Consider the following 6,888-nt stretch of genomic DNA (forward strand, 5'->3'; position numbering starts at 1 on the left):
CGACCCAAAGATCAATTTGACCCCGGTTTACGGTAACAACATTTGAGCAAATCATTGAAAGTTAGTTTCACTACTTTCAATTAGAAATAAGTTGAACAACAATACAATTATTATTTTCCTAGTAAATTAACTCATTCTCCCAGTGAAACTATATTGGGGTGCACGCTTGGTGACACTAGCGCCAAAAGATAAAACATCGGCGAATTTGCACCGCGATTCGGAATGAGACAGCGCCGCGTAATGGCCACATTGCCAGTTATTTCAAAACAACCGTTGCAATTCTTTACACAACTGCACTGCATGAGCTTCGACGTCTGTTCTCTGTGGTTGAAGTTTTATCGAATAACATTCGATAACCGAAACATCTACTGTACTCAAATTTAAAACGAAAACTATAAAAAAATATGTCAATTGATTTTGTATTTGATTATACAAACATGATCCAAGTAACAATTATATTTATTGTTATTCATTTGTTACGAATTGTTTTTAAGCGTAATTGAGAAATAAACTCTTTTTTAATAAAAAGTCCATGAGAATTTTGCAGGCACTTTTGCAACTATATAAAAACAACTTAAATTAATTTTTACTGATAGTAACTTTAAATTATTATAGAACTATTGAAAAACAATCGAATCAATTAGTCACTAATAAAGCTAATGTTCACTTATTGTACGAACTATATCGGATTGATTTCTATTGTAAAAAGTAACAATATATCTACTATGTGTTTTATTGTGAACAATAAAACCAGTCATATGTTAATAATATTTACCATGTAATGAATGGTAATTTTTTATCCGGGTGGCTACGGAATGTATTACAAGAATTTGGAGTCAGTATTGTAGAACCTACACAAATATTTGAAGACAACCAGTCATGTATAAGGATTGCTGAGGAACCGCGAGATTATCGAAGAATGAAGCATGTGGATATCAGGTTTCACTTTATTAGAGAATGCATCCAGAACAAAACTATACTGCCAGTTTATATATCCACCAAAGAGCAAGTTGCTGACATATTTACGAAAGGGCTACCTGCAGGACCGTTCCTACATCTTCGGAAGAAGCTGAATCTCTTCGGTTGAGCAGGGGTGTTGATCACAGCAACCGGAAGTCGATGGTCACGACCTCAGTAACCACTGCAGAAGTGACAACTACTTTTTCTTTTCATTCTTATTCCAACCGCAACTGAATAAAGACATTACTCGAACCACTGCCTACTCATTAGTAAGGACAATTGAAGTTAAAAGTGAGTTTGAGTTTCAGTACAGCGGCCGTTCGCTAGTTGCAAAATGTTTACTTTGCAACGAGCGAATGCCATTCGTTAATTGCAACGTCACTTTGACACTACCCGGATAAAAACCAACCATAGGGTGTTTGGTGAAAACCATTTCTGCACCATACAGTGTACCAGCTACAATGAAGTGTATTGTAACGAAATGGTTTGCTAAAAGCTTTGCACATTGTAGCTACTATACATTTACATTCGATTTTTATGCAACAATTTATTATACTGTTTTTCTTACGTTTGAATCATTCACTTTTCCGAACCATTATTTTTCCGTCCATTTTTAATTTTTTATTCAGTTTTAGATTTTTCCCGTGCTTTGTTTTGTTGATGCTTGTGACTTTTTTGATGCAAAGGAAAGGAAAGAAAAAAAAAAGTGAATAAGTTGAAACACAAATTTAAAGTCAACAAAATGTTTAAATTAGTGGTAAACCAGATAAGAACTGCAGATCTAAGCGATATGGCGGGCTAGGTATATAGAGTGCGATGAGAGGAATACGAATGTAGATCAACCCGGAAAGACGCAGATCAGATTACCTTAAATCAGTGAATGATTTCAACACTATTCTTTCTGTATTTGCATTTAGGGGAGTTTTCTCCTCTTCTCTCATGTGAACTTGCCTTCAACCACAACCGAATCAAATGCGATTGACGAACTTTATCTTTGACGTAGAGCTATCTTTAATATATGGACTGGACTGAACACTGAAGTGACTTTTAATATAGGTTCGTCTGCGGATCGCTTTTAACCTAACTTTATTTGAATCGAACTTGACAGTTTTCTCATGCGTTGTTATGTATTTCAAACTTTAGTCAAACTGGAGCCTCAATATTGCAATAACGGTTAAGCACGCTGCAATGATACTTAGCGCGCTCGGCATAGTTCCATCATGCCGCTCAAAGTGTTGCCACAAATAATGCTTAGTTTGCAAAACCCGGTTGTCCGGCTGGTGGGGCATGGGAGCCTAAGCTTCAACTGTTAATGCAATCAGAGACTACTCAGACTTAGACGTGGGCGATCGTATATATGATGGGTTATCCAAAACGATCTGGAGAATTCCCAAAGCGCATTCTAATAACGCTAGTAAGCCTAACAGAAAGAAAATGTCAAATAATAAAACATTATATAGTTTATGTGATGCAAAACAATACAACATAACAAAAGAGAATCATTCCAAAACCATTTGATTAAATGTATAACCAGTAGTGAGATTACAATTAAAAACAATATATTTACGGTACATTTTATTGTTGTACAGTCATGACCCGCTGGTTGGGGGCTTAATAGTTGGGTGGCTTTTTAGTTGGGGCTCCGTTAGTTGAGCTGTCAGCCAACTAAAAAGCACCTGGATGTCTTAATTCAATGTCAAACTGAAAATGACAACCAATCTGTAATTCCGAGGGGCGAGCTGATGAGTTTTTGGTTTCTTAAAGTTTACTGATACAGTCCGGATTCGCTGGTTGGGTCATGACTGCGCCCCGATTAGCGAATCGTGTTCGTTCGTTGGGGCAACTGACAACTGATCAAAATGCTCTAGACACACGCAAGTGACGAGAAATACGTCACGGAACACTCACATACTTGCGTAAACGTTCTGTATACAGGAGCTGTGATGCGACGGCGGTCAGACGTCAAACTCGTTTTGACATCTATTTTGACATTGACAGTGCTTTTTAGTTGGGTTTTGCCTCAACCAGTGAACATTCAACCATCGAGACAGCCCATCTAACGAGCTCTCAACGAACGAATAGTCACTGTAATCGAGAAGAATTTCTATTTCATATTAAAAAAAAAACAATATGTACAATTACTTCGAAACAAATGCAAAACATCGGCAATCTTTATTGTGTCGATCATTGAAAGCGTTTTGTGCTTGCATTTTGGTCCGGGTGGTTTCATAAACATCTATATTTTCACTTCACCGACTAAAAATGGGTGAAAATAATTATTTCTCGCATTGGCCATATATGTATCTTGCAAAACGTATCAGTTTTGCTCTAAATGTAAAACAAATTGAAAAATTTTACTTTTTACTTCCAACCTAAACATGATTTAAAAAAAAAACAATGCGCACGCCCCTTGTGCTGCTGTCACTTCACCCAACTACCGAATCGAATTCGTTGGTTGGGTGGAAGTTGTGGCTCAACGAGCGGGTTCCGACTGTATAAATGTACCATACAATGTATGGTATGTTTAATCCCACGTCAGTATTTATAACAATTCATTTACAATAAAATGTATGGTTTTGCAAAAAATATATATGGAGCAAAATATTTTTTAATATTGTTACGATACTTAAGGAGAAACTTCAGAGAGTGCCAATATGGCTGCCACAATGGCCGACTTGGACCCCTACTCACGTTTTCAAGAGCACAAATCTTAAAAATTCGTAAACAAATGCGGTCAATTTGGAAAAGCTGCCTCTTTTTGCAAGTGAGCAAAGCCAGGATAATCAAGTGCGACCTGGTTCGATGCTTCGTTCGTCAGATTTGTGCCTCTAAAGTTTGTATGCTGGGCTTTCTTGATGTTTCACCTTAACAACCTGAATAATATATTGTAAAAATCTTATTTACAATTCACTGTATGGTTTTTACATTACATTACATTGTTTTTGTATTTTTATTTTTACAGTGGTGTATATTGTAAAAATATGGTTCTAAATAGTACTGTTACAATACAACGTTCGGTTTTTCTACTGTATTTTTTATTCGGGTTAAGTGCATCGAAATGAACTGACAGCACGAATTTGACATATTTTCTCTTTGGTTAATAACTTGGCCGGCAAATCATTTTCGGTTGTTTTTGTTGTTTTAGATGCTAGTCCTAGTCGTCCTTTATCGAAACACACAGAGATATCATCCGAATATTGGTCGTATTGCCCGGAATAATCCAAAGAGAAAATCGATGAAGAGAAATCGATCATTGTAGTTACGCCCGTATGATACTAAACGCGAGTAGAGTGACTGGAAGGGAGAGTGGCGTCAATGTCAAAATTGGAACAGCGATCATCTCGGCACCAACATTTCAAAAGGGCGTAACTGCTTTTGCAACCAATGCCTTCTCATAAAGCTGTGGACCGTATCGCATCCCTCCCGAGCAATCCACTAGCACAAATAGAAAGATAAAATCCTTCTCTTTCGTTTAAAGGATGTGAATTGCGTAAAATGAATGATATACGATGCACAGCTCTGTGAGAAGTAATTGGTTGTAAAAGCAGTTACGCCCTTTTGAAATGTTGATGCCGATCTGTCAACTCCATCACGGAGAAAAATCAGCGTAGCTTGAAACAACAAAAAAGTTGGTTGATATCCAAGCAATAAAATTTGTTGTTCCAAAGCCAAATTTTGTCGCTTTGAATACAAACATTTGTTTGAATACAACTAATAAGTTTGGTTATAACAACTCAAAAACATGACATTAATTGAAGGTTGGTCATGGTTGTCTCAAACTAGTTTTTTAGATCTTTACAACCAAAGCATGGTTTTTTTTGCCATAAATTAGGTTATGTGGTGATCTCGTGAGTAGTCAAAATCAATCTATATTATTAGGTTGATATTGGTAGTAACATATTTTGAATTCAACCAATATTATGCCTCTCAAGAAAAATCAGAATATGGCGATTATCTGCCTCTGGCTTCTGATAAATATTTTGTTTGGCGAAATTACAACCTGAACTTTAGTTTGAAACGAACCAAAGGTCTAGCTTGTAAAATTTCCTGTCATCCCGCTCGCCGACGGGGTGTGTTTTTCAGACGCCATTGCTGAAAGCATTCGACAAGCAAATTGCGATTGCTTTATCCAGCCAATTCATGGTAACGAAATATGTTATAATAATTGAAATAACCTCTACATTTATGCTCACATTTCAGCCGCCGTAATTAGCAATGAAAGGATCAAAATGAAAGGTAGGTACAATGACTAATCTTGTTCGAAAGCGGAAAATACCTATCGTCTTTATTTTTCACAGAATCAGTCTCCCAGGGAAAAAATATGGTGCTATAGACGATGTCGGTATCCTGGGGGAGAATATTTACAGTGTGGACTACAAAGGAGCTCAATCATATAATTGATTTATGGCAGAACAATATAATGAATTCATTTGAAAAGAGTAACAAACATGTCCTATTAAAATAATTTCAATAATAATATGCATAAATAAGTGAACAAAATATGCTTGTTTTTTTTTGTGAAAAGCAAGAAACCAAATGAAACAGGAAGGGGGGAGGAGGTAAGGGTGCCGAGGTAAAACAAAAAACGGTTTTCTTTGATTCAAACTAATGTTTGGTAAATGCAAACTAAAAATTTTGGCCTAAAACAACCAAGTTGTTTGGTTGATTCAACAGACGTCAAATGAGACAACCAATATTTTGGTAGTTTCAAAAAAGTATTTGTTGTATGTAAGTCTCGATGTAAGTGTAACTACGTAGAAAAACTTACTTTAGATTTTAGGTTGTTTCAAGCAACGCATAGCCTCAAAGTGAAGTCTAAATTTGTTTGTGCAAAATTCAATATGTACTTTTGGTTGAATCAAATCAAAATTTGGTTCAATTCACCAAAGTTTTTTTCTCCGTGTACTACTATACAGTAATATATTATGTTTCCAGTTCAAAACCGAATTAGCGACATCTTTTCCTTGACTTCCTAGAGCATCAGGTGTACAATACAGCGCCCCACTTCCAACATTGTGTTTAACGCAAGGCAAAAGCAGCGGAAGTCAAAGAAAAAATGTCGCTAATTCGGTTTTGAACTGGAAACATAATATTATATTGTGGATTTGCCGGCTACTTGTATTCTACCGGTTACTAGGATAGCCATTACAAAGTAGCCGTTTTCTTATAAAAATCAACTTGATTGTCAAAAAATGAATGTCGCTGAATAGCTAGTGGCAACAAGGAATAGCGCATACAATAAAAATGTTTAAAATCATTTTTATTTTTTTCTATTTAAAACGGCTACTTTGGAGGCCATACTGAACCCAAGTAACACACTTGTCACCGAAGAGTCACGGTGGCGCAGGTTTTTGTTGCGCATAAGTCATTGTGACTTACTTCTAACAAATAAACACTGACTTGCTAGAAGTAAGTCACAGTAACTTCTGCGTAACAAAAACCTGCGCCGCCGTGACTCTTCGGTGACAAGTGTGTTACTTGGGAAGCGACCGGTAGAATACAAGTAGCCGGTAAATCCACAATATGAGGATCGAAACTCTAGCGTGCGCAGCTTTTTCTGTTTTCTCACTCACTCTGGTAAACAAACTCGCAAAAGAAACAGATAATAGAGGGGGTCAAAGACAAAAACAAAACAACAAATCAGTGGTAGTGGTGCTGAAGCCACATGAAGCGCATTTGCAAAAGCTTAAGAAGTCCAAACAGGTAAGAATTAAAGACTTCTGTAAATAAATTATTGCTAACTAGTGTCATATTCACCTTATTCTAGGAAAGCAGACACACCCATTAGTAGCTGTTTTTGGAGGAGCAGTGGTACGCCTTTGCAGTATTCAGATTCAGTATGCAGATTTCTTGAAACGTAAACACCGCGCGGCCGTTGAAATGTTTCAAAAAGGGGCTTTGCACAAAAGTTCACGCGGTCTATCGTTT

The 6,888-nt window shown here is 36.7% G+C and overlaps 1 long non-coding RNA gene across 1 annotated transcript; it reads left to right on the top strand.

The window, feature by feature from the left end:
• Window positions 1-4,562: 4,562 nt before the first annotated feature.
• On the top strand, window positions 4,563-6,253 carry LOC134284309 (uncharacterized). Its single transcript, XR_009995749.1, has 3 exons — window positions 4,563-5,103; window positions 5,161-5,196; window positions 5,259-6,253. It is a non-coding gene; the product is annotated as an uncharacterized LOC134284309 (long non-coding RNA).
• The last annotated feature ends 635 nt before the right edge of the window (window positions 6,254-6,888 follow it).

This window comes from Aedes albopictus, chromosome 3 (genome assembly GCF_035046485.1).
Source record: "Aedes albopictus strain Foshan chromosome 3, AalbF5, whole genome shotgun sequence".
Classification (NCBI taxonomy): Eukaryota; Metazoa; Arthropoda; class Insecta; order Diptera; family Culicidae; genus Aedes; species Aedes albopictus.